The sequence below is a fragment of the Mustela erminea genome, chromosome 2, assembly GCF_009829155.1.
Source record: "Mustela erminea isolate mMusErm1 chromosome 2, mMusErm1.Pri, whole genome shotgun sequence".
Taxonomy (NCBI): Eukaryota; Metazoa; Chordata; class Mammalia; order Carnivora; family Mustelidae; genus Mustela; species Mustela erminea.
In genome coordinates, this window is record NC_045615.1 from 149,815,805 (window position 1) to 149,843,733 (window position 27,929).

Below are 27,929 nucleotides of genomic sequence, written 5' to 3' on the forward strand. Positions count from 1 at the left end.
TTGTGAAGATGGTAGATATTTGGATAAATACTCCTATCACACACACCATAATAATAATGAACAAAGAGCATAGGGGGAAGCTTTTGGAGGTGACGGATATGTTTACAGTGTAGATTTTGATGACAGTTTCATGGATGTTTACTTTTCTCCAAACTCATCAAATTATACATTAAATTTATATAGCTTCTTATGTGTCAATCATACCTCAATAAAGTAATTAAAAGAAGAAGTATAATATATGTCACAACTTTAAGCCAATTATATAACCTTAACTTTTTTTTTTAACCAACCACATAAAAAAAGTAGAATGAATCAGGTAAAAAAAGTATAGTAATATATTTTATTTAAATAAACATATCCACAATATTATCATTTAGCACCCCACAAATATGATCATTATTAACATATTAGACATGCTTTTATACCAAACATTCAAATTTTGATGTGTATTTTATACTAACAGTACATCCTAATAGGGAGTAATCACATTTTTAAGTGCTTAATAGCCTCATGTGGGTAACTGTTGTAGTCTTGGGTAGCAAAACTAGCACTAGCCACTGATAATAAAGCACAAAAGGAAACAGATACTGACCCCATCTTAAAAGCAGATGCTGCAGAAAATTAAAAAAACAAAAAAACATGAAACTGAAATAGGGTAACGTGAACAGTAATCAGGAAAATGGAGACAGGTATTTCTTTAGCTTAGACAAGGAATCTCTGACAAGGCAGCTAGCCCTTACAATGAGATTTGAATAATTTAAAAAAAGAAAAAAATGGGAGAAGAAAAGACCCAATTAAACGCAAATCTACTGCCATGTCCCTGAGGAAAAACAAACAAACAAATAAACCAAAGGGGAAATAATCCAGTCAGGTTGGTTGAAATGGGCTAGAGGAAGAACTAGAACGTAGATGAGGTGAGGAGAAACACTGAATGCAGGTCAATAGGGCCTTAGCCCCCAAGATAGGACACTTGGGCTTTATTCAGTTTGCCATGAGGTCACAGAGGGACATGTGCAATGGGCTCACAGTACCTGCTCTGTGATTTAGGAAGACACTACTGGTTTTGAAGAATGAGTGAGCTATAGGGTCAGAATGTGGAAAAAGTGAGTGGCTTAAACAATAATTTATTTTCTTATAATTCTGGAAACTAGAATTCTGACATTAAGGTAATGGCAGGTTAATTTCTTCTGATAGACTCTTTCCTTGGCTTGGAGATGGCCATCTTTAGCTGGTGTCTCCACATGGTCTCTCTGTGCCTATGCCCTAAAGTCCTCTTATAAGGACACCAGTCATACTGGATTAGAAACCACCCCTAAGACTTCATTTTATTCAATACTTCTTTGAAGGAAGGTACTATCTCAAAATATGGTTATACCCTTAAGTACTGAAGGCTACAACTTGAACATATGAATTTAGAGAGAGACACGAATCAGTCCATAGCAAGCATCGCTAAATATTTCAAAGGTGTTCTGTGGATCAGAATTTGGGTATTCCGATACAAGATGTTATCCTGACTTCCCAATCAAGTTGTCTCATGAACCATCTCCCAAACATTCTTTGTTCACCCACACATGCACCATCTCTTTCCTATCACTTACCAAAATGCTATTATATTTCAAGTCCCAACTCCTGTTCTACAGCTCTTCTTAGCAAGATTTGGGTTGAGAACTAAATTTATCAAAACCCACAGCCCATTGCTTCCTCCTACTCTTCTCTTCCTCCCCCCCACTTCCTTTGTTTCTTCCTATTTTTATCCCTTCTCCTTCACCCCATTCTACCCTTTCGTCCCTCTCACTGCCCCTTTCACACTCTATATTATGAATGTTTTCCTCAGGTTATAGACATTACTTATCAATTATAAAATAGTTCTCCTGAAAAATATAAAATAATATAATTACTACATGTGACCCATCTTCTCGAAAAGTTTATGTTACTTACCAAATGACTATAAGCTCCCTGAGAAAAATACCTTCATGGTTTTTCTTTGTATCTCTCGTAGTGATTTGCTCAATATGGTGACAACGGCTTTATTTATATGGACATACTATTTAAAATAATTGTTTTGGTGATAGTAAGAATAGCAATAGAAATCTTTCAATTACAATCTTTTCTCCATAAAATGTGCTATTACACCAACTGGGAGCTGGTACATTTGTTTAAATTCTGCTCACACACCAATGGTCAATTATGTAGCAAACTATCTTATCCTAAGTTATTGTGTTCCTCTCTCTTGTTCAGAATCCTACTGGAACCAAAGCTCACATACTCCTCCAGCAATGCAATTTTCTTTATATCCTAACTCCCTGCAAAGCACCATAGCAGTCTGAGCCATAATTATATTTATCATAATGTCTACCTTAGCTCTTATCTCCCTTCCAAGATTGTCAGGTCTTGAGGGTATGACCCTAGGTATCTTTGTATCTTTGTATCCATTACTGGAAGAAATATTTATTGTTAAATGAATAAATGCAAACTAACCACTTGAACATTTTCTGTTTTCATATACACTCATACATTGTTAGAAGCCCTTAAAAAGGTACAGTTTTGAAATAAATGGTAGGAGAGTTTTTACCTTGTTTAATATAATGAGGAAGAGAAGGAATAAGATCAGGACAGAAATAGCTGACAGTAATAAATATTGACAATAACTGACAATTTAAAAAATACATATCTGCCTGATCAGAGCATAGGGCTGGGAATCAACTGAGAATAATTTGTTATCAGCTCAGCTCCTGAATCCTTGAGAGCTGACACACAGGTAAAATGAGCGAACAGTTACAGAGGTTATTAACACTAATGAGGACGATTTTTTTTAAGTGATGTTTGAAGTGGGGATTTACCAGATCAGGTAATAGAACTGATTGATGTATTAATGGGCTGAATATATCATGCATTTGTTCATTCAAAAATATTTAATGAGAAAATTTTGGGAGCTAGACACTGGGGATGTGGCAGGGAACAAAAAGATAGGATTTTACCTTCATGAAATGTATATTTGACTGGGGATTGCAGATAACTTAAATGAATAAGAACACTGAAAATAAAAGTAATATTAACTTCTACAAAGGAAATTAAAAAGTTGAGTATGTCATCAAAAAAAATTATTTGCTGAGATATTCTAAACAGAATAATCTGAAAATGCTCTCTGAGAAAGTGACATTTATTTGATCTCAAGGTCAAAATAGGGAGTTTCATTAAGATTTGGAAGAAGAGGGGCACCTGGGTGGCTCAGTGGGTTGAAGCCTCTGTTTGGCTTAGGTTGTGATCCCAGGGTCCTAGGATCGAGCCCCACATCCGGCTCCCTGCTGAGCACATCCATGCCTCCCTCTCTCTCTCTGCCTGCCTCTGCCTATGTGTGTTCTCTGTCAAATAAATAAATAAAATCTTCAAAAAAAAGAAAAAAAATTTGGAAGAAGAGTTAAGGTTAAACATCCAACTCTTGATTTTGGCTCAGGCAGAGTCTGCCTGAGTATCTCTGTCTCCCTCTCCCTCTGCAACTCAACCCCTACCCCCAATAAATAAATAAATAAAACATTTAAAAAAATGTGGAAGGAGAGAACTGACGGAACAATTATGTGACTCTGACTCTATATGACTGTGAAGCAGTTAAATATTTTTCCATGTGGGGAAAGAAAGTTGTCTTATTAAACATGATCACAGTATGCTGTGCTACGAAAAGGTGATGAAAATCTCAGCAGCATACAATATGAAGCTTCAGTTTAGCCCAGAAATCTGTGTCAGTCCAGAGTCAATGGATTGAGACTAGGAGTGGTTAGAAGAGGTAGTGGACTCTGTCCTGCATCTCATCCTTCCGGGGCCAGCAGGCTAGGTTAAGTGCATTCTTAAGATAATGGTAACAGAGGAGCAAGTGAGTAAACTGAGACAAACCTATTTCAAGCTTATGCCCAATCATGTGTGATGACATCCAGTTATCCGGAGTCACATCTTTGAGCATAATGTCCAGAATAGAGTAAGTGCACTCCTAGAGAGGTCAGGAAGCATTGTGAATGTTTCTGAATAATAATATCTACCACGTGAGGGTTGCCTGGGTGGCTCAGTCAGTACAGCATGAGACTCTTGATTCTTGATGTCATGAATTTAAGTCTCACATTGGGTGTAGAGATTATTTTAAAATACTGAGGGGCACCTGGGTGGCTCAGTGTGCTAAAGCCTCTGTCTTTGGCTTGGGTCATGGTCCCAGCGTCCTGGGATTGAGTCCCACAACGGGCTCTCTGCTGGGCGGGGAGCCTGCTTCCCTTCCTCTCTCTCTGCCTACTTGTGATCTCTGTCTGTCAAGTAAGTAAATAAACAAATAAATAAATAAAATCTTAAAAAAAATAGTGAAAATGCCTACCAATTAAATGAGAATAAAGGTAAAATTTTGAGGATCTATTAGCACTCAAAACCAGTCCTTATGTGTCTTTCATCCTGCTTTTACTATTTTACTATTATTTTGCTACACAACATAAATGCATGCTGATATATCCTTACAAGAAGCAGGGAACACTACATAAAGCCATAGACACCTTTAGCTGAAGTTTGGGTACATAGGACTCTCCCTAAAGAACTATCCCTTGTTCAGAGTCCTGGGCAGATTGTAAAACCTCCGTGATTTCCCCCTTCAATCTGAGAACAAACTTCTGCTAAATTAGTCCTTCCGGCAACCTCAACACTTCAAACTGTAACAAGATTTATATTGAAACGAAGAAACTCTTTAACCACTTATTTGGCTTAGTTACCATTCACTATCCATTTGGTGATAAATTAATACTTATTTGAAAAAATATTAATTATCACTGGATTTGAACTGGGAAATGGCTTAGTTTAGGTGACATTTCACATTATATAAAATCTGTAATTTAATTTATGACATTCTGAATAGTTAATGGTTAGAATGGTGAGTATTTTAAGTTTTTTTTAAAAGATCTTATTTATTTATTTATTTATTTGACAGAGAAGAGACAGCAAGAGAGGGAACACAAGCAGGGGGAGGGGACAGGAAGAAGCAAGCTTCCCACAGAGCAGGGGGCCTGATGTGGGGCTTGTTCCCAGGACCCTGGGATCATGACCTGAGCCAAAGGCAGGTTTGAAGGCAGCTAATGTGAGACATAAATTTTAGATTTTCATGTAAAATAAGTTTATAGCTTTAAAATTAAGAGTTAACAGATGATGTAATACGTTAGTGAAGATGATGTAAAGCTTCAAATATTGCACAGTTTCTTAGGGTTTCATTATTTAAGGCTACAAATCTCAGAGAGGTGTTTGTAATCTAATGTTACTAAAAACCCAGGATTCAGGTTTGATATCTTTACAATGAGGCTACAATAAAAAATTAGTAGAATTCATAAGAATATTGTTAAGGTAATTTTAGGTCCGAAGTCAAACTATTCCAAGTCCCTTTGTAGGCTTCCAATCTTGCAAAAGGTAGACAGTTGTAGTACAAATTGAAGTCACAAGAGGGTAGTCTTTCCACAGGAAAATGTCAATGATTTTTGTTTTCCTGTTCCATCAGCACTTAACACTATTAAATTTTAAATTGTAGAAACTATGTTGATTGAAGTTAGACTTTATGACCTACAGTTTTTATAACCACAAGTATTTAAAGCTGTTTTGCTGTTGGGATAATATAATAAAATGAAATAAGTGGTGATAGACCATGATACATTTATAATCATAACACACTATTTCAGTAGTTTGGATTTCTTGCTTAAATAAGTAACATTTATCTAAGTAAATCCATTTTTCAAAGAATGGCATATTTGTGGAATCTTTAAAGAAAAAGCAGATCGTCTCAAATCATACATAGATTCCATTAGTTTGGGTTAACTGTCTTCTTCTCTCTTTAGAAAAACTGTACATCCCCCCCCCACACACACTAATTTGCTGTGCGACTGGTTTTGCTTTTTATTTTATTTGAGTGCTTGGTTGAAACTATTTACCAGAATCTGTACCAAAAGAAAATGTCTATTCCTTTGTTGTCTTTAAATTTGAGTAGTCCAGTGTGTCAAAGCTCTATTGTCCTATAAACTAGGAGATGTTAATTCTCATCCCAGATCTCTTACTAATTAGCCAAGCAGTATAGTTTATGGAAACCAATGTGTTTCCACTGATTTCTTTAGTTGTTTTACCTATAAAATGAAAAGCTTGAATATCTATACTTAACTTTTTCCTTCCCCATTCTTTTCTCTAACGCTGATTTCTTCACGATTTTACACGGCGAAGAAGATCATAAAAAGCAAGAGTTAATTCATGCTTTACCTGATTCGGTTCTTTTCTAGATTTGCTTTGATAAGGATATTGTTTTTCCATGAAGCAGATTTAAATGCCAACTGATTTCAAACCAACAGTGTTTAAAAGCCCTTGGTTTATCTTATTTTTCCCCCACTGCTCCTTAAAATTCTCACTCAAAGCATGAAAGAACATAGAATCAGGAATCAAGACTTTAAATCAAAGGTAAAATGAGAGATTAATAACTTCTTGTCTCAAAAGCCCATCCCAAGAATTGTATGTACTAAAAAGAGTGGAGTAAATTATAATCTGCAATGTTAGCCCCCAGACTTATTTAAATTATGCTCTTAGCACACTAAGCAGTGAATTTCTCTTTATGAATAAATTGAGTAAGGGGTGCTTGGGTGGTTCAGTGGGTTAAGCCTCTGTCTTCTGCTCAGGTGTTGATCTCAGGGTCCTGGGATCGAGTCCCGCATCGGGCTCACTGCTCTGAAGGGAGCCTGTTCCTCCTCTCTCTCTCTCTCTGCCTACTTGTGATCTCTCTCTCTGTCAAATAAATAAACAAAATCTTTTTTTAAAAAATTAAAAAAGAAATTGAGTAAGGGGGCCGCATGTCGGGATTACCTGGATGTCACTGTGCATGCTCCCTATTTGCCGAGGATGAAGGCAGCAGTTTCAGGAGCTGTCCTCTTCTTCAGCAGTGTAATATGAACAAAAGATGAGAGACTGACCTTTCTAGCTCTAGGGACATGATTCTTCAGTCAGGGATGTGCAAATAGCCAGGCTTCTTGACTGGAGCTTCAAAACAATATCTCAAACTCAATTCTAATTAGCAATAAAAGAGCTATTTACCTGGAAATTATGTTGTTACACAGGTGTGTTGCTGCTGGAAAAGCCATTCTACCACTCAGCTCAACAATGTGCATATGTTCATCTTGTTTGACTTGGTTTATGATTATATGCAGTAGTGCTGCCAAATAAATTGTTTTCGAAATGTTAACTACCTTATGCAGAAGAATGGTTTGCTATCTTTTTAGTATGTGGGTTTGTCCCATCCATTAGACAATTTCTGTCCTCTAAATTTACCCAAAGACAAAACTGTACAGAATCTCAGTCCCTCACTCTCTGTGAGGATAGAGAATGAGGAATCAGAGCATAAATACGAATAGGCGAGACCCCTTTTTATAAGATGGAAATTCAGCTTCTCTGTTCTCTCTATTTCTCTTATCGCTTAAGGCTAAGGAGGCAGAGAAAAAGAAGTGAGCAGAAGGAATATAGAGATGTGGCACATCAGGCAGGTGGCTAAAGTGATTCTAAGATGCCCTACGGATCTACAGAACCAGAAATAGATGCTAATGGCCAGAGATTTACATAGCTTGCCTCACTGACAGGAGCGATGTGGGGTAAGGAAACCAGGACAGTAGTTTTCAGCTGTTTTCCTCACCAACAGGAAAAGGCTAAATAAAGCAGGCAAGGAAGGAAACGAACATATACCTAGTCCAACTATATACCAGGTGCTCTGTCAAAGCCTCAAAATAACCCTGAAAAGTTGATGCCATGAACTCCATTGTTCAAAAGAGGAAACAAAGACTGTAGAGAACTTGAAAAATTTGCCAAAGTTCTCATTAGTGCCAAAGCATAAAATCCCAAGTATGCGTTTTTCAAAGGCCAACTATCTAAAATGGTTTTAAGAACTCTAAGTTGCTTTAAAAAAAAAAAAAAAAAAAAAAGACCCAACCATCCTTTGCTGACCTATTCTCATGATTTCCATATCAGGTTTCTTTGTCTAGAACTCTTCAATGGTATTTTTCTTTTGTTACAGAAAAGAATAAAAAGTTCTTTGTCAACGAAGACCATACCAGAATTAGGGCACCTCCGTTTCAACGAGGTTTCTTTCTCAATAATATATTTCGCTTTTTTTCTTCTTGCCAGGGGAAGTAAAAAATGCTTCATGAATATTCAGAAAGTGAGATGTTCTGATAGCTACTATCACTCACCTATAAAGCAATATTGGATGAAAATAAGGAGTTGGAGCATTTTGAAAATAAGGAAACCGTGGAACAAAAGACACCTAATACATTGAATTGGTATTTAGAATGCCCATGGGCCCTTAGCTCAGTTCTCATAAATATATATCATACTTCAAATCATCTCTGATTAAAATTCTCTGATTTATTAAACATGCCTTCATCAAAAATTTAAAAATATTTTAATACCATAAGCATTAAAGAAATTTCTGGTCAGGACAGAGAAAATCTGATATTTGCCAGATTCATTTGATATTGCTCTCTTCCCAAAGCAATAAAGAATAATGGTAGCAGACAAATAAAAATAAAGTCATTCGTAAGATATAATGTAATGACTAAATGAGCATGTGTCAGAGGAAATGAGAATGAGAAGCAGTCAGCCCTGACCTCTTTCCTTTGCCGGGGGCATCAGAGGGGGATTCTATTTCAACGGTAGTTTATATTCCACTTGGACGTTTTTGGAAAATGCCATTTACATTCTAAGAAAATGGAATAGGTACATTTTCTTAAAAAAATATTTTAGTACTTTTAATGAAAACTACAGATATCGGGGCCCTGCGTGGCTCAATCAGTTAAGCGCCTACCTTATATTCAGGTCGTGATCCCAGGGTCCTGGGATCAAGTCCTGCTTTGGGCTCCCTGTTCAGCGGGGAGTCTGCTTCTCCCTGGCCCTCTTCTCCTCCTCCCTCTCCTGTGCTCTCTCTCTCTGCTCTTTCTTTCACTCTATCAAATAAATAAAATCTCAAAAAAAGCTACCCACGTTGTAGGTAGAATGAACTTGGAAAACACTGTTCAATTATAAACACAGTTCAGAAGGAATTGAACTTAATCTTCAGTGCTTCTCCAAAGGAGGTTATTTTTGTCCAAAGTTGGGAGGTTATGAGATTCCTTTGTATTTACCCATAAATGACTACCACGAAAGTACCTTTGTGTCTTGAAATAGTTTAGTATTTAAAAAAATGAGCTTTGGATTGACTATTTCAAATATACTCATTAAATTACCTTATCAGTAAAATGCTTAGGGTTGTTCACACATAACACACACACACACATGAGTTTGGCACTTAACTATTATAGAAGGCTGAGAGCCAACAGATCTTCTGCCTCAGTAAATGGAGATGTGTGTCATGGAGGGGGAATCAGTTTTCTGTTGAAAATATATTAGCCAGATTCCTTAGCAAAAAAATAGAAAAAAAAAAAAATAGTGGATGAGATTTCTTCATCCACTGGTTCTCAGCCTTGACTCCATTCGGCATATGAAAAGCTTTTCCTTTCCTTTTTTTTTTTTTTTTTTTTTTTTTAAGATTTATTTATTTGTGTGTCTGTGTGTGTGAGAGAGAGAGAGAGAGAGAATGCGCATGAGCAGAGAGAGAAGAGAGAGAGAGAATCTCAGGCAGACTCCCCACTGAGCGCAGAGACCCTGAGATCACAGCCCTGAGCTCGTGACCTGAGCTGAAATCAAGAGCCAGACATTTAACTGACTGAGCCACCTAGGCACCCCCAATATCTGAAAACTTTTAAAATACTGAGTCCAGTGTTCCACCCCAAGAAAACCTGTACCCCTTGCCTCTACTATGTTCTGGGATTCAAAAAATCTTGGGTGACTCTTGCAGCCATCATTGAGGGCCATCGCCTAAGTGCTATGTTTTGTGACAATCAAGATTCCTTATTGCCTCCCATGGCACTTGTATTCATCAACTCAAGAGGCTGTAGCAGAAACCATTTAAGACTCTCCCCATCCATCCCCGTACTATGGAACAATTCTGTCCCATGTTTGGACCGACCAGTGAGTGAGTGACTAAGCTTCTTTGAGTTGGAAGCATTTAGTTCTGAAAAAAACAGTGAAAGATCCAAAATATCTCATTGCCCCCTCCCACTACACAGCATCTGGCCCACCATATCTATTTCCTTTAATTTTCTTTCCCAGATTTTAGCTTTTATCATAGAATTCCCTACACATTCCTATTGTTTTATTCATCTGCTTATTCATCTGATTGAGTGTTCTCTCCCATGATACAGTATAACCTGTGGGAGTAAGAAGTTTTCTTTCATTTCTTGTTAGCTCAACACACTGCCAAGCACAGAACTGACCACCAAGAAAGACATTTGGTTTGTATAAATAAAAGAATGATTATGTGAGAGAGTTGTATACTGGGAAACACTAAGTAGATGGGTGGTCGTTCCAGAATAGCACCAACTCTGAGTTCCTTCCCACAGATGCACTTTTGAAATAAGAGTGTGCAACAGTGAAGGGTGGGAGGAATTCCTAGGGTAGCCCCGGGTGAAATCAGCTGTTCCTATAGCTGGTGTCACCCCTTGCTAAGCACAACTGGGAGGATCATGCTTTAGACTGGATACATGTCCTTTTAACGTACTCCGACTTAAATTGTGGGTGTTTGGGGTTATTATTTCTGCTTTAGAAAAAATTATAAGAAGAAAGAATCAATCCTGTAGGTCAAAATGGAGATCAAGAAATTATCCTAGAGTGTTTTTCCGAAGTAGTAGGAGAACAGGCTCAGGATTTTCAATAGGTACTTCAGTGGATCAAACTCTGGCAATTATAGTCGAATGTCATTGTGCTATTACAGATATTTTTCCAAGGATTTTAAATGACAACAATTTCCACAGTAGAGATATTTATCTTAATATTCCAAAACATAATATGTGGACAGAATTTAAAAAGCAAATGTATGTATTATTAAGCAGTGGGTATGGATCTATTGTGTGTGCGAGTGTCTGTGTGTCAGTGTGTTCCTGTATACACACACATATATATACATATAACTTGGTTTTTTTTACTCTATGGAATATATATAGTATATACACATATTTATATATGTATGTGTATATAAAATTGTACATATGATGTATATATAATTGTATAATATTTGCATGTAATATAATTGTATGGCATATACAAATGTGTGTACATACAAACACACATACATATACACACCACATATAAAATATAAATATAAATGTAAATATAAATATAAATAAATATGCATGCATATTATAGAAGTCACTCTGCTATACCAGGGATTTTTGCATGCATTTTATGTTTACTCATACAAATGAGGAAACCAAGCTTAAATATACTTAAATATATTGTTTAATGTCAGTTAGCTAACAAGGAAGAGAGTCAGAATATTTATTCAGAGTTCCAATTATAGTCTCATTATAATATCTTAGTTTCTTTCTTCAAAGATTTATAAAGGAAGATGACCTAAAATATAGTTTATTAAGACAGTGTCAGATCTTTTACTGACAGGCACTGGAGATATATAATATTTTACTGTATACCAGTCAACACAGTCCAATTTCCCAGAAATAAATCTAGATGAACAGAGTATTTTTAGGTTTCATCTTATTGGTACAAAGGTATATCCACAAGCAATAAAACAGTTTAAATCTCATGAGGTATTTTTATGTTGCATATCTATTTCATGAGTATGAATTTTATTCATTATAGTAGAATATACAAAGTTTTAAATAAGCCAAACATTCTTTCCCTTCCAAAGAAAAGTTTCTGCTGTTGTGTTAATGATGCCTCACATTGGCAACTGATATATGGAACCTAATGACTTCCTAGGAAAAAATCACTTGTATTTTTCTTAAGTGTTATTTTTGTTACTCCTAATGAAAAAATAAGATAATCGGTGATAATCAGGGATCGGAGAAATGATAATTGGAGGCCAAGAGTGATGACAGAGTTACTATCCGAAATTTTCTGGTATTTTCTGGTAGTGGTGGAGCATCTTTTTGGACAAAATATTATTCTATAAGTGGGGAAAAAGCATAAATATGCTGATAGTTTGGATATTGTGGTTGTTCTCTACAAATAATAGAGAAATACAAATAAATGTATATAATAGCAATGGACTGAAATGACGGCTATAAATCTGTGCTTCAAATGAGTGCCTTGCAAAAAATAGACACTCCATACTTCCACAAAGAAGTAGATTTGGGAGAAAACATCTTAATAGTAGCATCCTTAAGAAAACTTACTTATTCTACCATATCCATAATGTTCATATCCATAATCTCTTGAGAATGTTTGATATAAAAAGTGTAGAATATTTGCATCCAAAATATAGCACAGAGTGCAAGTTTTTCTATATGAAAACCAATTTTGTTTATTTTAAATAAACCTTTATTAAATTAAAAGTTTATTTTAAATAAACTTCCAAAACCTCTTGCTGACCATATTGACCAAAATATGACAAAATTTTGATACAATCTTATACAATTTTCTATAACCACCCTGTTTTTCTTTCCTGCTCACCTGCTAGTTGAGGTGCTATATGCTAACATGAACAGTACAATGAATGAATACGATGTATTCAGTTGAATTAAAGCTGATATATACCCTCACATACGTATGTTTGATATGCAAAACCTATGACTAAGTCTCTTCAAGTGTTGAAGTATTGATGGTAGAATCAGAACCCTGTATATTCTTTAGTAATGATGAATAACAAAGAGTATAATTTTGATGTCTGATTGCTTGTATTGCTTTCTAACATACCCTGTTATTTCTCAAAAAGAAGATAAGGCAAATAAAGCAAGGAAAATAGGATAGTAATAACATTTTGCATGAAGAAAATTAATCAATCAATCATAAGAATAAGAGGTTTCATAACACCAATTAGGTCATCCTGTCAACCCCTGAGGGCTGGTGTAGGACTGTCACTTGAAATCTCCTTTCTGATTCTTTATCAAAAATAGTTTCCAAAAGTGTCAAATGGAAGAGTATTGCCTTTGATATATTCATGTTCAGTGCTCAGAATAAATGCTATTAATATTTATTGCAGCATAACTTTCAATGTTATCATAGAGAGCATTTGAAAATGTTTTTGTATGATTGCAAATAAGGAAATCAGTCCTTCTAAGGGTGTTTATTAGTAGAATAAAAATTCCCTATCTTGAAATCACAAAGGTTTGTTAGAATACTTCTTTGTTTGTTTATTCATTTGTTTAAAGACACATTTCAGACAATGCAGGCCTCCTTCTACCAGAGATTTTTCAAAAAGTATTAACAATGAAAATCACTTTTAAGAACAAAGAATTGAAAAATACAAAACTGAGATCTGTGGACAAAGCAGTAGTCTCTAAAAGCCAAAGTAGGTCGTAACAAAGAAAAGGGGGAAAAACTTGACCCAAGGCCTGGTGTCGTTTAAATGAAGTTTTTCTGAATGTTCTCAAATGAGAGTATCATGTAGTGATGCTAGACTTAAGTATTTTATTGGCTCTGGCAGGAACCTCTTATGTTGTTTGAGTCTGTGCTTCCCAGGATGTATGACTATCTCGTTTTCCTGTTTTCACATCATTAAATATGACATGGTTCCTGAGTACCACCATGATTCACTTGTGAACCTCTCAGCATTTTCCTTTTAAAAATTCTCCTTCTACTATCTATATGTCATATTTTACTTGCAATTTAAGATGAGATAATTTCATGTTAATTTCAAGTATCTGCTTCATCTTAATATAACTACTGTAATTTTGGTGATTTTTAAATCCACACAATTTCCATATTCATCTGAATTTTTTAACTGATGTATACTTTCATTAGTGTAAATGTTCTTCCAAAGTAGCATAAAATACAGTTGTGTGTAGTTTATCATAACATAGAGTTATGTAGATAGTCACAGCATAAAATGATCATGGATGATAGCAATTGATTACCTATAAAATGATATTGAAAAATCGGGTGAAAACAATCCATATTTAGTTTCAGATTTTCATAAAACATCACCTATTATGTAGGCTCAATTTTACAGATGAAATAGAGCTGTGTAACTGTGGTACTTTTACTCTTTATACAGACTGTAGGACATAGACCATTATGTGCCTGTATGGCCCCTGCAAACTAATGACATGCCAGGCAGCTTACCTAAGGCCATGGACCTTTCTAGTGCATCTTCCCTCCATCTGGGTTATATCAGCAATGAGATTGTAGACTTGCTTGCTAGAGGAACTAAGGCAACATTTGGAAGCCGCAACTACTCACTTAAATGTATGTTTATCTCTTATAGCAATAACCTAAAAATGGTTTTACTTCTATATACCTTTTTTTAAACTTATAGTACAAGACAGTATACAGTATGTGTGTATGTATGTATATATCTACATGTATATATGTATACATGTACAAATATGTATACACATATATACACAAATACAGACACACATATATACACTATATATGTATATAAAAACATATATAATATACATGTAATATGTATATAGTATAAAATACATAGCAATACAATATACCATATAATTTTTATATTTTCACATATGTTTATAAATTTTTATAATTTTTCTTTGCATTTAAATCATTGCAAATGAAAGCAAACTTCATTTTGTGGGACACAGAGTTTACACACAAAAATTGTTTTAAGAAAAATGTACAAAATTATTAATAAAAAAATAGAAAATAGTATTTCTATAGAATAAGAAATCACAGCAAATTACAATTTAAAAAAAAAACACAGGCAAGAAACACAAACATCAAAAAAATATACGGGAAAACAACATATTTGTATTAACTTACTGCCTGATATCCATCAATAGTACTGGTTTTTGACCACAGTATTATTGGTAGCATACTTTTTGATCAAGTTATCAGATTACTATGATTTTGTAATACTTTCCACAGAGAAAAGAATGAGAATTGGTGTCTCTTTCAACACAGTTGGTTAAAATTTGGTTTCTATTATTTTGGTTGAGTTGCATAATACATGTGACTTTACAAAGATATATACTTACCAATTGTACTACTGCACAATTTTATCCTTCCCACATCCCCCAAATTCTAAAACTTCTATTTTCTGTGACTCCCACAAAAAATGTAAATGTTATATATATTTCTAATCATCAAAACTGTATTAATTGCCAAGTATAGGAGGAGATAATTTCTATTCGAAATAGACATTGATGAAGTATCCTACTAACCATGGGGTATGTCTAATGATGGGAAGAAATTTTCTCAGACTAGCTTCTGGCTCTTTACTTCTCAAACCTTGTTTCTCCTCCATTATCCACATATTTCAAGTGCTGGATGCCATTGGACATGGTCATATCACAAAATGACCTCTAGCCGTGGAATGGTAATGATGAGTTGGCACAGTGAGTGGTAAAGAATGTCCATGAAAGTCATTTTTACAGTAGAACAGATAGCAATAATAGCTCTACACAAAGTGAGTTTGGATTGTATACATTTATTGCGTTAAACCCAAACTAAATGTATCACCAATTCAATTTCCCCTTTGGATTGCAGAATTTCCAAAGCCGCTTTAAAATCATATACAGAAAAGATGTGCGAAGGGTAAATCGATTGAATGTGTTGGAGATCTTAAACAATTGCACTTAAATTAATTTCTTTTTGAAAATTTAATAAGAACATATGGCTTTATAAATATGCTGTTAAAGCCTCCGGGCTTGGAAAAAGCCTGTGTAAATAAAAGGGGATCCCCAAACTTAAGCTTTATTATCCCCACAGTGAGCTTGGGTTCTAATTGCAAATATCAAGGCTTTTAGCATATTGCATATATTGATGCTTTTAAATAAATAACATCTCTTTTAAATATACCAAAGGAATCTAAATATCATGATGATTCAGTAATACCATATTTATTTAAAAATATATGAACAGGCTTTTCTTTTAGATTCTGTATTAATACTGTTTTTCTCCTTGAACTAATTCCCTAGAGAATCTTATCCTAAAATAAATAAATAAATAAATAAATATATATATATATATATATTTGGATATTATTTTGTCAAGGGTTCTCTCATACTTCTTAAACATTAAAAATGTTTATTTTAAATACAAAATACATAAAAAGTACAAAAATATGTATTGAGATTTTTGTTTATTTTCTGTTTCTTTATTTTCTATATAGAATATTGCAAAAGGTTTTTTCTATAATGAAGTTATAATTATTATGTCTACATGCTTGATCAAAACAAATATAATAGCTATTTTGATAATATTTAAATTTTACAAATGCATCTTTTAATGAGAGATTTTTTCATAAATCAGTGAGTGAAAATTACTTTTATTTATTTTTTTAAGGATTTTATTTATTTATTTGACAGACAGAGATCACAAGTAGGCAGAGGGGTAGGCAGAGAGAGAGAGAGAAGGAAGCAGGCTCCCTGCTGAGCAGAGAGTCTGATGCGGGACTCAATCCCAGGATGCTGAGATCAAGACCTGAGCCAAAGGCAGAGGCTTTAATCCACTGAGCCACCCAGGCGCCCCTGAAAGTTACTTTTAGAAGGAATCTCTGTTCAGCTTCCTAACATTTCCTAATTTTCCTAATTTTTTTTTTTTAAGATTTAGTTACCTATTTTAGAGATAAAGCAAATGCATGTGCACATGCAATCAGGGGGAGAGGCAGTGGGAGAAGGAGAGAATCTCAAACAGACTTCCTGCTGAGCATGGAGCCCGACTTGGGACTCAATCTTACAATCCTGAGATCATTACCTGAGCTGAAATCAAGAGTGGGTCCCTCAAATGAGCCACCCAAGTGCCCTTACTTTTCTTTTTTATAAATGTAAGCACTGTGAAATCTTCATAATGATCAATATGAGAAGAAAAGAAAGTTTGGTTATAGCCATGCCCACGGTTGAACTTCTTCTGAATTATATGGTATGTATCACACAATGATCTATTATTCAATTGTTTTGTGTATTTTATCAATTATTTTCTCTTTCAAATTCATTAACGACATCCCAATTTGAAAGAGAATTTGTTTCTTAGCCATTCAAGTCATGTCCTTTCTCCGTTTCTTATTTCTGCTAAGTAAACAAATAACTAACAAGTTTCCTCAGGGCTCACTTGGAAGAGCATGTAACTCTTAAACTTGTCATCATAAATTTGAGCCCCACGCTGAGTGTAGAAATCATGTAAATAAATAAGTTCTCTCAAGACTTTCCCACGATTATTGTTATTCTATTGTTATTTACTTTATTATTAAAGACAATTTTTTTATGAAGCTAAAAGGGTCAACAAAACTCCCATATAATTGAAAGTGGTATATTTTAGGTATCTTTGGATATATTTACATACTTTAGGATAAAAAAAAAGGTTGGAACATTAAAGCAAAACTGTCATACTCCCCCACTTCTCTATAATACATCTGAATTCTAACATCCAAAATGATCCCATTTCAAATGTCAGTTGTTTCCTTTTATGGAAATATGTGTAAGGAAAAGGAAGACATTAAGCTTTGCTGCCGGTTTAGCATACCTTCACTAAAAAGATCTTCTCAGACATCAAATTTTATACTACAGGTTATTTGATGCCCTCAACCATTTTATACCCCAAGGTATAACTTTTGGTATGATGGGGAACCATGTTTTTTTTTTTTTTTCTTTTTTTTTTTTAATCAATTGTAAAAGGTTAGGTAGGAGAGGAGGTGTGATTTCAAATTGCAAGTATATGCTCAAGCAGAACAATCTCACACAAAAAGTACACATCAAAATTGCAGATCTAGGTTAGAAACTTTCCATAGTCCTCTTGGAAGCTGCTTCTCACCCATTTTGAATGCTTATATTTTGCTTCCTTTCCATGACTCTCTAGATAATAGACTTAAGCCAATGAAACCCTGAGGTCTGAGCCATCTCTCTCCCAAATCTTTAAATCCAGACAACACATTTGGCTTTGGCCTTGCTAAACATATATGTATGACTGTAACTTACTAACGAGATATATCATTACAGGAGAGAAAATCCCCAATTATAAAAGAATTAATTTGGTATTCATTTTCAATAATTATAAAAATGTATACGAACATATGGTCATTTATTCAACCAAAATACTAGACCAGTGCTTCTCAAACTAAATTTAATGTGCATTGAAATCCCTTGGATGTCTTATTAAAATACAAATTTGGATTCCATAGGGATTATATAGGTCTGTGGAGGGACTTGAGATTCTGTAATGCTAAGAAATACCCAAGAGACTGTGCGTAGAATAACTACACAATTAGTAATAAAACACAAGACCACATTTAAAATTGGGATTATATAAATATAAATATAAATATGATATAAATATATATTCTACATAGTTGGTTAAAATTTATACCTTCTGGTGACTGAAAGAAAAAGAAAAACTAAATGAAATGCCAAATATAGTCATGTTTACATTCTTATTATATCTCATGCAAAAATATTCTAATCCAGGGGTTCAAAGAAATGGTGCTGCCCCACTAGAAAATAGTGGGGAATATGGGAATCTGGATCTACATAGATGATAAACTTTTTTTTGGTGAAATAATGAGAACTATTATATGATTTTTTGACATTTGCCACCTATGCACCACTTACAGAGAAAGACAGACTTTAATATCATAGTTTAAGATCTAATCAAGAGAGAGTTAAAATGATAAAAAAAAAAAGGTCTGTCTTTTCCAATTCTCCATCCAGGCAGACATCTAGGACTTGGTTCTCCTCCACCTACATATCAAATAAATTTCCTCATATAATTAACCTCCTTAACAGTTCTTGCAAACTAGATTACACTTTGAAGCTAATTTTGATAGATAAAACAATGATTCTCAATCCTATAAGATCTAACAAGTGTGTTTTTATATTTCTATCATAAGTATGTTATACTGTCTCCTCTCCTACCTGAAATAAACCAAAAAGATAATAAAGCCAACCTTCAGAGATTATTAAATAATCAATAAAATGTTCTATTCTAAATAAGTGAAAAGCTATGTGTCTGTGAGTGTGTGTCTATGTGTGTGTGTCAAAGACCGCTATATTTCCAATTTCAAAGTTCTGCGTCTTGAAAACACTTGGTATAACAAGTTTGAGTTCATCTTTATTGAATCTCTTTTCTCTCAACTGTGCAGTGACTCCTTTAAAAAAAATCTTCTAATTTTTTTTTTTTTTAGTTAAATTCCCTTTCATTGGATCTTTATTTTCTGTCTGTGTCCTTTATGACGAATGGTTTTTCCTAATATGTTCAACTACTCTCTCTTACTGTATTTATTTTCATGCATTTGACACCCAGATTTTAACATTCTTAACCCATTATCACTACTAGATTTTATTCCCTGGATGCTAGCATTTACAGCCACATGAGTCTTGGATCAATCAATAGACCCTACAGGACTTTTCTTTTTTAAATCTAAATTTTTTTTTCTACCTACTCATTTTGTCAGGTTCTGCTTGAATAGGATCTACCCTAAAGAGATGAAAACTTCCTCTTTTATGTGTCCATAACACTTCATATATTTCTATTTTTATAACATTTACTGAATTTTATAATTATTTGCATGACTATCAACTTTTCTAGAAATAATATGAATTCATACTCAAGGGCTTTTTTTCATACTTACAGTGTCAGTGTGGTGTTTGGAATATAGTAGACCATTTATAAGTAGACCCATTTATAAGGGTATTGAATAATTTTGTAGTTTTTAGAGTCAGTAATTTATAATTTCAGAAACTGAATGAAAATGCACTGACTGACTTAGGTTCTTCTAGTATCTAGAGAATGAGGAGATACTTCAAAAGAGGTAATGTGTGAGGAAACCAGGAATTCCCCACAAATTTTACCTATTTATATTGTCTACAGATTAGAAAGTCTTTGAGTTGAGGGGTGCCTGGGTGGCTCAGTCAGTTAAGCATCTGACTCAGTTTCCGCTCAGGTCATGAACTCAGGATCATGAGATTGAGCCCTGAAGTGTGCTCCTGCTCAGTGCGGCATCTGTTTGAGATTCTTTCCCGCTCTGTCTCCCTCACATTCCCACTCTGCTCCTCCCCTGCCACTTGTGATCTCTCTCTCTCTCAAATAAATAAGTAAAGAAAATATTTTTTAAAGATTTTATTTATTTATTTGACAGACGGATATCACGAGTAGGCAGAGAGGCAGGCAGAGAGAGAAGGAAGCAGGCTCCCCGCTGAGCAGAGAGCCCGATGCGGGACTCGATCCCAGGACCCTGAGATCATGACCTGAGCCGAAGGCAGAGGCTTTACCTCACTGAGCCACCCAGGTGTCCCTAAAATATTTTTTTTTTTTAAAAGGAAAGTTTTTGAGTTGAACTACCATTTTTTTTTAATATAAATAAACAGGGAAGAGAGGTTTGTAAGTGATTTTTAATTATTGAGTTCAGGTGGGTCCTTCGCCTATTTGGCTTTCCTTACTTGAGCAAGTAAAAGGAAGTGAGAATTGAATAGAAGCAGAGAAAAAGAGGAAAAAAGGCTTTCTCTGCTCATGAATTGTAGGTGACTGGCAAAAACTTTAAGACCTAGAATAAAATTTTATTGAGGGCAATTTTAAAGACAGGTTTCTTTGTATTTCACACACCTGAAGGTGCACTCAAAAGAAATTTTTCATTGATTAAGTTGATATTAAAGAGAGAGTTGAGGGACGCCTGGGTGGCTCAGTTGGTTGGACGACTGCCTTCGGCTCAGGTCATGATCCCGGAGTCCCGGGATCGAGTCCCGCATCGGGCTCCCAGCTCCACGGGGAGTCTGCTTCGCTCTCTGACCGTCTCCTCGCTCATGCTCTCTCTCACTGTTTCTCTCTCAAATAAATAAATAAAATCTTTAAAAAAAAAAAAAAAAAAAGAGAGAGTTGAGACAGGTTTAAAATGTACACATCTAGAATGACTTTTTAAAAGTTATTCCTTCTGAAAGTGGAACCTTTAAATTTAACACTTTTGCTATGTTCTAAGGCAAGTCAATTTTGTAAGAAAGCATTGTGAAGCATAATTATAACTAATATCTTTTCTGTTCAGGAATTGTTTAAGTATAGTTTTCTCAGTTTCTCATGTCAAGAAGAATTCCACAGTGGAAAATGGCAGTTCCAATTATTTGTTCCTAAATCATGTCACCAAATAATGCTGTAAAAGGCTTTTTAGAATTCATAAAAATATGATCTTCAACTTAGATCACATTTCAAAAGAGAACTTCGCGAGAGGCATATTTTAATTCCTCATTATATATCTTAGAAAAAAATCCAAATAATTTTGTAATGAGAGCTGAGCAACATCTTTAATGGGAATAAATCTTTAATTCTAAAACACACCAAACGACTGAGACATTCTCTTCTTTTCTGTTGACCATTCTAGTGATATTTTACCAGTACTAGTTTTTAAATTATATCTCTACATTTTTCTTAGCAATTTTAATCCCAATGAAAGAAAATATCTTACCCAGATAATATAAATATATAACTTAAAAGCAGTATTTTCTACTAAAGTAAGTGAAAATACATTGGTATATTCATTCTAACCATAAAAGATTGTCAGTTGTTTGTTTCATAAGTGGAATGACCTTAGCTTAAGAGAAAATGAGATCTGTAATAATATAAGCATATTTATAATTTAACTTGTTAATGTTAATTCATCATGGATGGTTGCCATATCTACAAAGTAAATTTTAGGGGATGCTGTAACAGAGGGGCAAAGATTTTATCATGAGACTAAAAACAATTCTAAATCCATATTCTTGTTTTCAAAAATGATTGGCATGGATTATGAAAACAAATCTACACACATAATGACTGCAGATTGTGCCATGTTAATTGACAATTAGTTTATCAAACCAAAATTTCCTTTGCTTCCCAACTCTTTTTCCAATCCAGGAAGGTTTACCTCAAGGCTCATTCCCCTTTGCTGTCTGTGCCCTTGAAATCTACCTTTCAAGCTGCTTCTTATAGTTGCTACCGCTTGGATTTCCCAGAAAGAACGTACATTAGCCTGCCAGGGCCTAATTCATAAAATATTTCTAACACCACAGATTAGTCCTGAGCCATTTTACAGCTTTGGAAAGTCTATACCGTAAAGAATGCTCCCTTTCATTCCAAAGCCATTTGCATTTTATTTGTGCCTCAAAGGAGGAACAATCCAAACTGATTAGAATCCGCAGACACTGTGCATAATGAAAAATTAATTGCATCAATCTTTTCACTGTAGTGGTCTTAACAACTCATTTTCAACTGGTCATTTTTCCACCTGCTCACCAGGGCCCAGGCAGCTGAGGCAAGCATATCTCTGACATTCACAGAATACCAATGAAGCTAAGGTCACCGGTACGTCATGCAAGTGGGAGCTGAGAATCCTGAAAGAGGTGTGAGCTGTTGGAATGAGCTAGAACTATTATGTGACAGCGGAGGGCAGAGACAGGCTATGACAACCCAACTAGGCATGGTTTGAATTAACAAAAGAGAACGGAAACGAGAAAGTCTAAATCAGCAACGGGAAAGGTTAGAGTGGTGCTACCCCACTGGAGAATGAGTGCTATGTGCCGCTGACAGTGGTGATAAATCAATAATTGCATGCGAGCGTCATCGGAACCAATCTGATATAGCAGGTGGCAACAGCGGTCCAATCATATACATCAAAATAGGGCTTTGGCTTTTGAGATAGGGTTAGAATTCAGTATATTTTGTAAAATACCCATTTCAGTTACTGTTCGACAAGACTTTTCATGTTCTTATTGATGAAATGATACATCAAATCCCTGCTCTTTCAATATATAAGGTCTTCTGTTTTAAGAAAACTCTGACACCTATAGATTTTTTTTTTTACTTTATTATTTTTTTTTATTTCCAGCATAACAGTATTCATTATTTTTGCACCACACCCCGTGCTCCATGCAATCCGTGCCCTCTATAATACCCACCACCTGTGACACCTATAGATTTTTTTTTTCCAGGTTTTCAACCAGTAACCCCTTCTTTTTTTTTAATTTTATTTATTTTTATTTTTTTAATATTTAATTTATTTATTATTTTTTTTTTTATTTCCAGCATAACAGTATTCATTATTTTTGCACCGCACCCCGTGCTCCATGCAATCCGTGCCCTCTATAATACCCACCACCTGGTACCCCAACCTCCCACCCCCCGTCCCTTCAAAACCCTCAGATTGTTTTTCAGAGTCCATAGTCTCTCATGGTTCACCTCCCCTTCCTATAGATTTTTGATAATTTTTTCAACAAGTTTCTTATAGCTTTCTGGGTCTTCGTTTCAAAATTGACAGTGATTTTAAGAACTTCGTTATTCCCCAAGATATTTACAATGATGACTGATATGATATCCATCATGCTATGGAAAATGCATTATTGTTTTCATAGCCAGAAATGTGAATTTTGGGGTGCCTGTGTGGCTCAGTCCTTAAACATCTGCCTTTGTCTGAGGTCATGGTCCCAGAATCCTGGTTTGAGCCCTTATCAGGCTCCCTGCTCAGAGGGAAGCCTGCTTTCCCTCCCCCAATACCCTGCTTGTATTCCTGCTCTTGCTGTCACTCTCTCTCTCTCTATCAAATAAATAAGTAAAATCTTAAAAAAAAAGAAAACACTGAATTTTACTCACATATTATTTAGCAATAATTTTATGAGAAAATGTATATTTTTACTGACACATTATTTACCAATAATTATATGAGAAAAATGTATAACCCTATGAAGGTGCAATAGAGCTTTTTAGATTCTTGAATACATTTATTTGCATATTGAGGAAGTAAAATTCTCATAAAAGTAAAATCCTGATGCTCCTACCAATAAGGAATTTCTTCAGCTAATTAATTAATGAGGAAAACATAAGAGGCTTAAACAGATTCAAAGCTGAATCTGTAGATCATATACGTATAAAGGCAATTGATAATGCTGTTTGGAATTTGCTTATAGATAAAAAAATTGACTCATAACCTAAATAATAATAAAATATAATATTTCAAATAATCTTCTTTAGGACTAAAATAAATTGTATCATTCCCAAAGTGTATTTATATTATTATCAACAAGGATCTTTTCTATTATTATCAACAATTTGTAGTTACAAAATAGAGTAATAGAAGACAAACAACCATACACCTACAACAACCAAAGATCCCTAAATTATATGGAGTAAAAGCAAAGAAAATTAAAAAAAGAAAACCCTTTAGATGGGACTAATATAAGAATGAAGTATAATATCAAAATGTGCTTCATTCCTTGAAAATATGCCTATACAGAGTGAGGGTTCCTATGAAGAAACTGCACAATTTCTTTTTCCTGGCTGTAATTAGAGTCTTCAGTGATGATAAATGTGTACAAATAAGACATCTTTGGGGTGCCTGGGTGGCTCAGTGGGTTAAAGCCTCTGCCTTTGGCTCAGGTCATGGTCCCAGGGTCCTGGGATCGAGCCCCACATGGGGCTCTCTGCTCAGCAGGGAGCCTGCTGCCTCCTCTCTCTCTGCCTGCCTCTCTGCCTACTTGTGATCTCTGTCTGTCAAATAAATAAATAAAATCTTTAAAAAAAAAAGTCATCTTTACAACAAGTTAATCAGAATTTATCTGGTTGTGATATGTCATAAAAATGTTTGAGAAAATATATTTTAAGTATCCACTTATGATAGAGAAAACTATACTGATATTATCTATTATGTTTTGAAGTTCCAAATATGCTTGTTTACTAAGTAATTATAGCCCTTTTCCATTCATTTTAGAAACAAAACAAACTAATATATATCAAAAAATGAAAAAAAACCCATCATTTCATTTAGATAATGGCTCAAGTCCTTGATTTTCTTTCTTTCTTTCTTTCTTTTATTTTCATTTCATTTCATTTTTTTTTTACTTGGTTTTTTTTTGGGGGGGGGGTAGAAACCAGAAAGAATATTTCCTTTTTTTCCCTCATCAGCAGAAGCTCACTATAAGATTATGAATAGGCACAACCCTTCTAAGGGACCTAGTCTCTGAGAGAGTAGGCAGGATCAGTGAGAATAATCACTTTTTGTTTTTCTCCCCCTACTTCAGGTCATATAATACAGGTGAAAATATTACTTAATAACCATTGTTATTTCTCCCCTCCATACTTTAATGGCGGCCCCCCACCATCCCAGCCACCTGAGCCTGTGTCTCCTGAGTTATTATCCTTAAAAGGCAAAAAAGAAGATCCACTTGGAGAGTCAAAGAATTAGGGTAACCCCATTCTCTTTCAAAGAAGGTGAGAGAGATCGATTATATACAAAGAGTTTGTCTCAGAAAATTCAAGATGATGTGATGAAGTATTTTAATCTATCTGCAAAAAAGAATAACCTGCATAGGTAGAAAATGCAAATGTTTCCCGTTCTAAGCCTCAAATATGTAACTTGAATAAACAATAAACGTAAGGACTCTGGGAAATAGGTCTTTTTATGCTCATGCACTTGAGCAAAGAGTATCTTCTAATTGTTATATTCAGTAAGTCACCATTTAAATAATTTGTAGCATGGTACATGTGATTGTTTATGGAGTATTGAGTTCAAAAATCCAGAAGGGATGGGCTGAAGAACACAAGTGGGGAAATTAACCTTAGCTAGAAAGTCACCCTTCTTTTGTAACTGGAAATGTGGTGGGGGTTTGATGGCACATGTAACATTTGTAGTTGCTAACAAAAAGCCTAAAGAATTTCCACTTGACAGCTTTTTGTTTTTTGTTTTGTTTTTCCTGGGAGGGGAGATGCATTGTCCTTGTTTAAAACAAAAGGGTAAGAATAGTTTAGGGGTAAAAAGAATGTGGCTGTAACAGTTCTTGCTGTCTCCAGCCTTGCTAATAGGCTGTGACTCTCCAAGTTCTATTTTATATCATTATCATTGCAAGTCTCCTCACAACACCCTTCAAATGTGTGTTTTCCTGAGACACCCCTTTGGGCTGTTCAGTAGACAAGAAAGTCTCAGTATACTTGAAACATATTTGGACAGCCATTCTTGACAGGCATGTGAAGAGTTTTGATTTTATACTTCTTCAGGAGCCTTCCACATTTCCTACTGTATTTCTTGATCATACCAGCCTGTTCTATGCCTAGTACACATGTAAATTAAAACAAGAAAAAACACATCAAAAGAACAAAAACTATTTTGCCAAATAATTTGGTGGAGAGTCACAAAATTGATGAGTTTAATTAACTTTTTATCTCATTCTTTTCCTTAAAAAACAAACAAACAAACAAAAAAACCCAGTAACTTGGTAGGAAAAAAAAATCCTCTTAACGATGATATATGCTCTTCCCCACCAAATTTTTTGAAATGCCAATTATGGTCAAAATCTCAGGATTTAGGTATGTGAAGAGCTTGAAAAAGTCTTACAGATTATTCAGTTTTATCTTGCCTTTCTGATCACTGTTGATTCTGTTACACCTTTTCCTCCCACCTTCTTAATCTAAGCTACATTTTGGTGAAGGTCAGTTGGAGTAAGGCACTGTGGCCTTACTGTTAAGTTGTTTAAAGGACTCATGTATGTCCAGATCTGCTTTTGTGTTGCGGTTGCTGTTGCTAGATACACACAATTAGGTTCTTACGAAATTGCAGGAAAACCTTGATAATGTGTACGCCTATTCACTGTAGTCATGTCATTTGCCAAAACTCATATTCACACAATAGACGCTAATGGTTGCAAAGAAACCATAAAATCTATTGAGTAATAAATCTACCTTCTATGTGTGTTTAACATACTGCCTGACTATGGAAACCTTTGATAAAGCACAAATGTGTCTGATTGCACAAATTATGGATTATGTGAAAACTACCACTTTAGAGCCACTAGAATCGTTGTTTTTAATACTCTAAAGACAAAATACTTCTGCCTTAATTCTCCTTGGTGTTTTAATTCGGCTTGAATGGTGTGCTTAATTCTCTACGTCATAAGTTAAGAGCATTGTAGAAAGTGAGTGTGTCCAGCTGATGGTAATTAGGATGGTGAATGTTCTAAAACTTCATTATTGAAAAATAGGTTAAGAAACCGGGCAATAACCCTTTGAAAGAGAAAACTTGAAGTCCTGTCAAGTGAGAGGAAGCAGACACACAGTACAGCTGCAAAAGGCAGACATGCAATCATGGATGAAAATTAACTGGAAACAGATTTTTGTTTAGCCTCAACATAATGAAAGCCTTTCCCCTGAAATTTCCAGAGACAAATTGAGTAGGTTAGTGCTGCTACTGCAAGTCGCCAAGCAGAGCTGAAAATGAACTTTTTTTTTTTTTTTTGGCTTCCCTAATTACTAGCTATTCTCTAGACTCAACATAGGCATTCTCTTCAAAAAGTCTTGTCTGATCTCCCATTCCATCGTCTCCAAAGTGCTTAATCATAAAAGCATGTTATGCTCTTTATTTGTTACATTGTTTGTGTACTTATGTACTTTTCCTACTAGTCCACAGTTCTCCAATACTAGCATCTGTCATAGTAGCTGATATGAAGGAACATCCGTAGAAAGGATTCCCACATTGGGATCTCTAAGAGCACATCAAATTTCTTTTGAGAACCTGAGTGAGCCAACAATGGGTCAGCTGGGGATAGTTTCTTCTCTTCTCTTTGCGATCTCATAAAATATATCTTGAGCAATGTTATGATCACATATGTCGATCTTGCCAGTTGAGTGCACGTGGCATCTTCTCTCACTGATGACTCTGATGAAGGGATCACCCCATATAACAAGAGAAGAAAGTTATAATCTCACAAACCAATTGCTAAATTTCACCAAAGTGATTGCTTTAAAATATTACCGGGTAAGTACTGACCCTTTTCAAATATCTGCACACTTTTGAATAGCTTTTTGAAATACACTAAACTTTTTGGATAATGCTGGCCTCCTCCCATGAATAACATAAGTTTTCTCTTCTCCAACCATCATAATCCTGACTTTTTGATGTAGTTGCCAATGTGAATGTTAATAGATTCTAAAACTCT

The 27,929-nt window shown here is 34.9% G+C and overlaps 1 long non-coding RNA gene across 2 annotated transcripts in view; it reads left to right on the forward strand.

Annotated features, from left to right (window-relative positions):
- Window positions 1–27,929, forward strand: part of LOC116585130 — a 61,451-nt gene that overhangs the window by 11,759 nt on the left and 21,763 nt on the right. Inside the window, exon 4 of one of the 2 annotated variants that reach the window (XR_004283478.1) lies at window positions 4,955–4,988. The exons of the other annotated variant lie outside the window; for it this stretch is intronic. This is a non-coding gene — a long non-coding RNA (uncharacterized LOC116585130). Of the gene's footprint in view, window positions 1–4,954; window positions 4,989–27,929 lie in introns of those variants that run through there. 2 annotated transcript variants of the gene reach the window in all.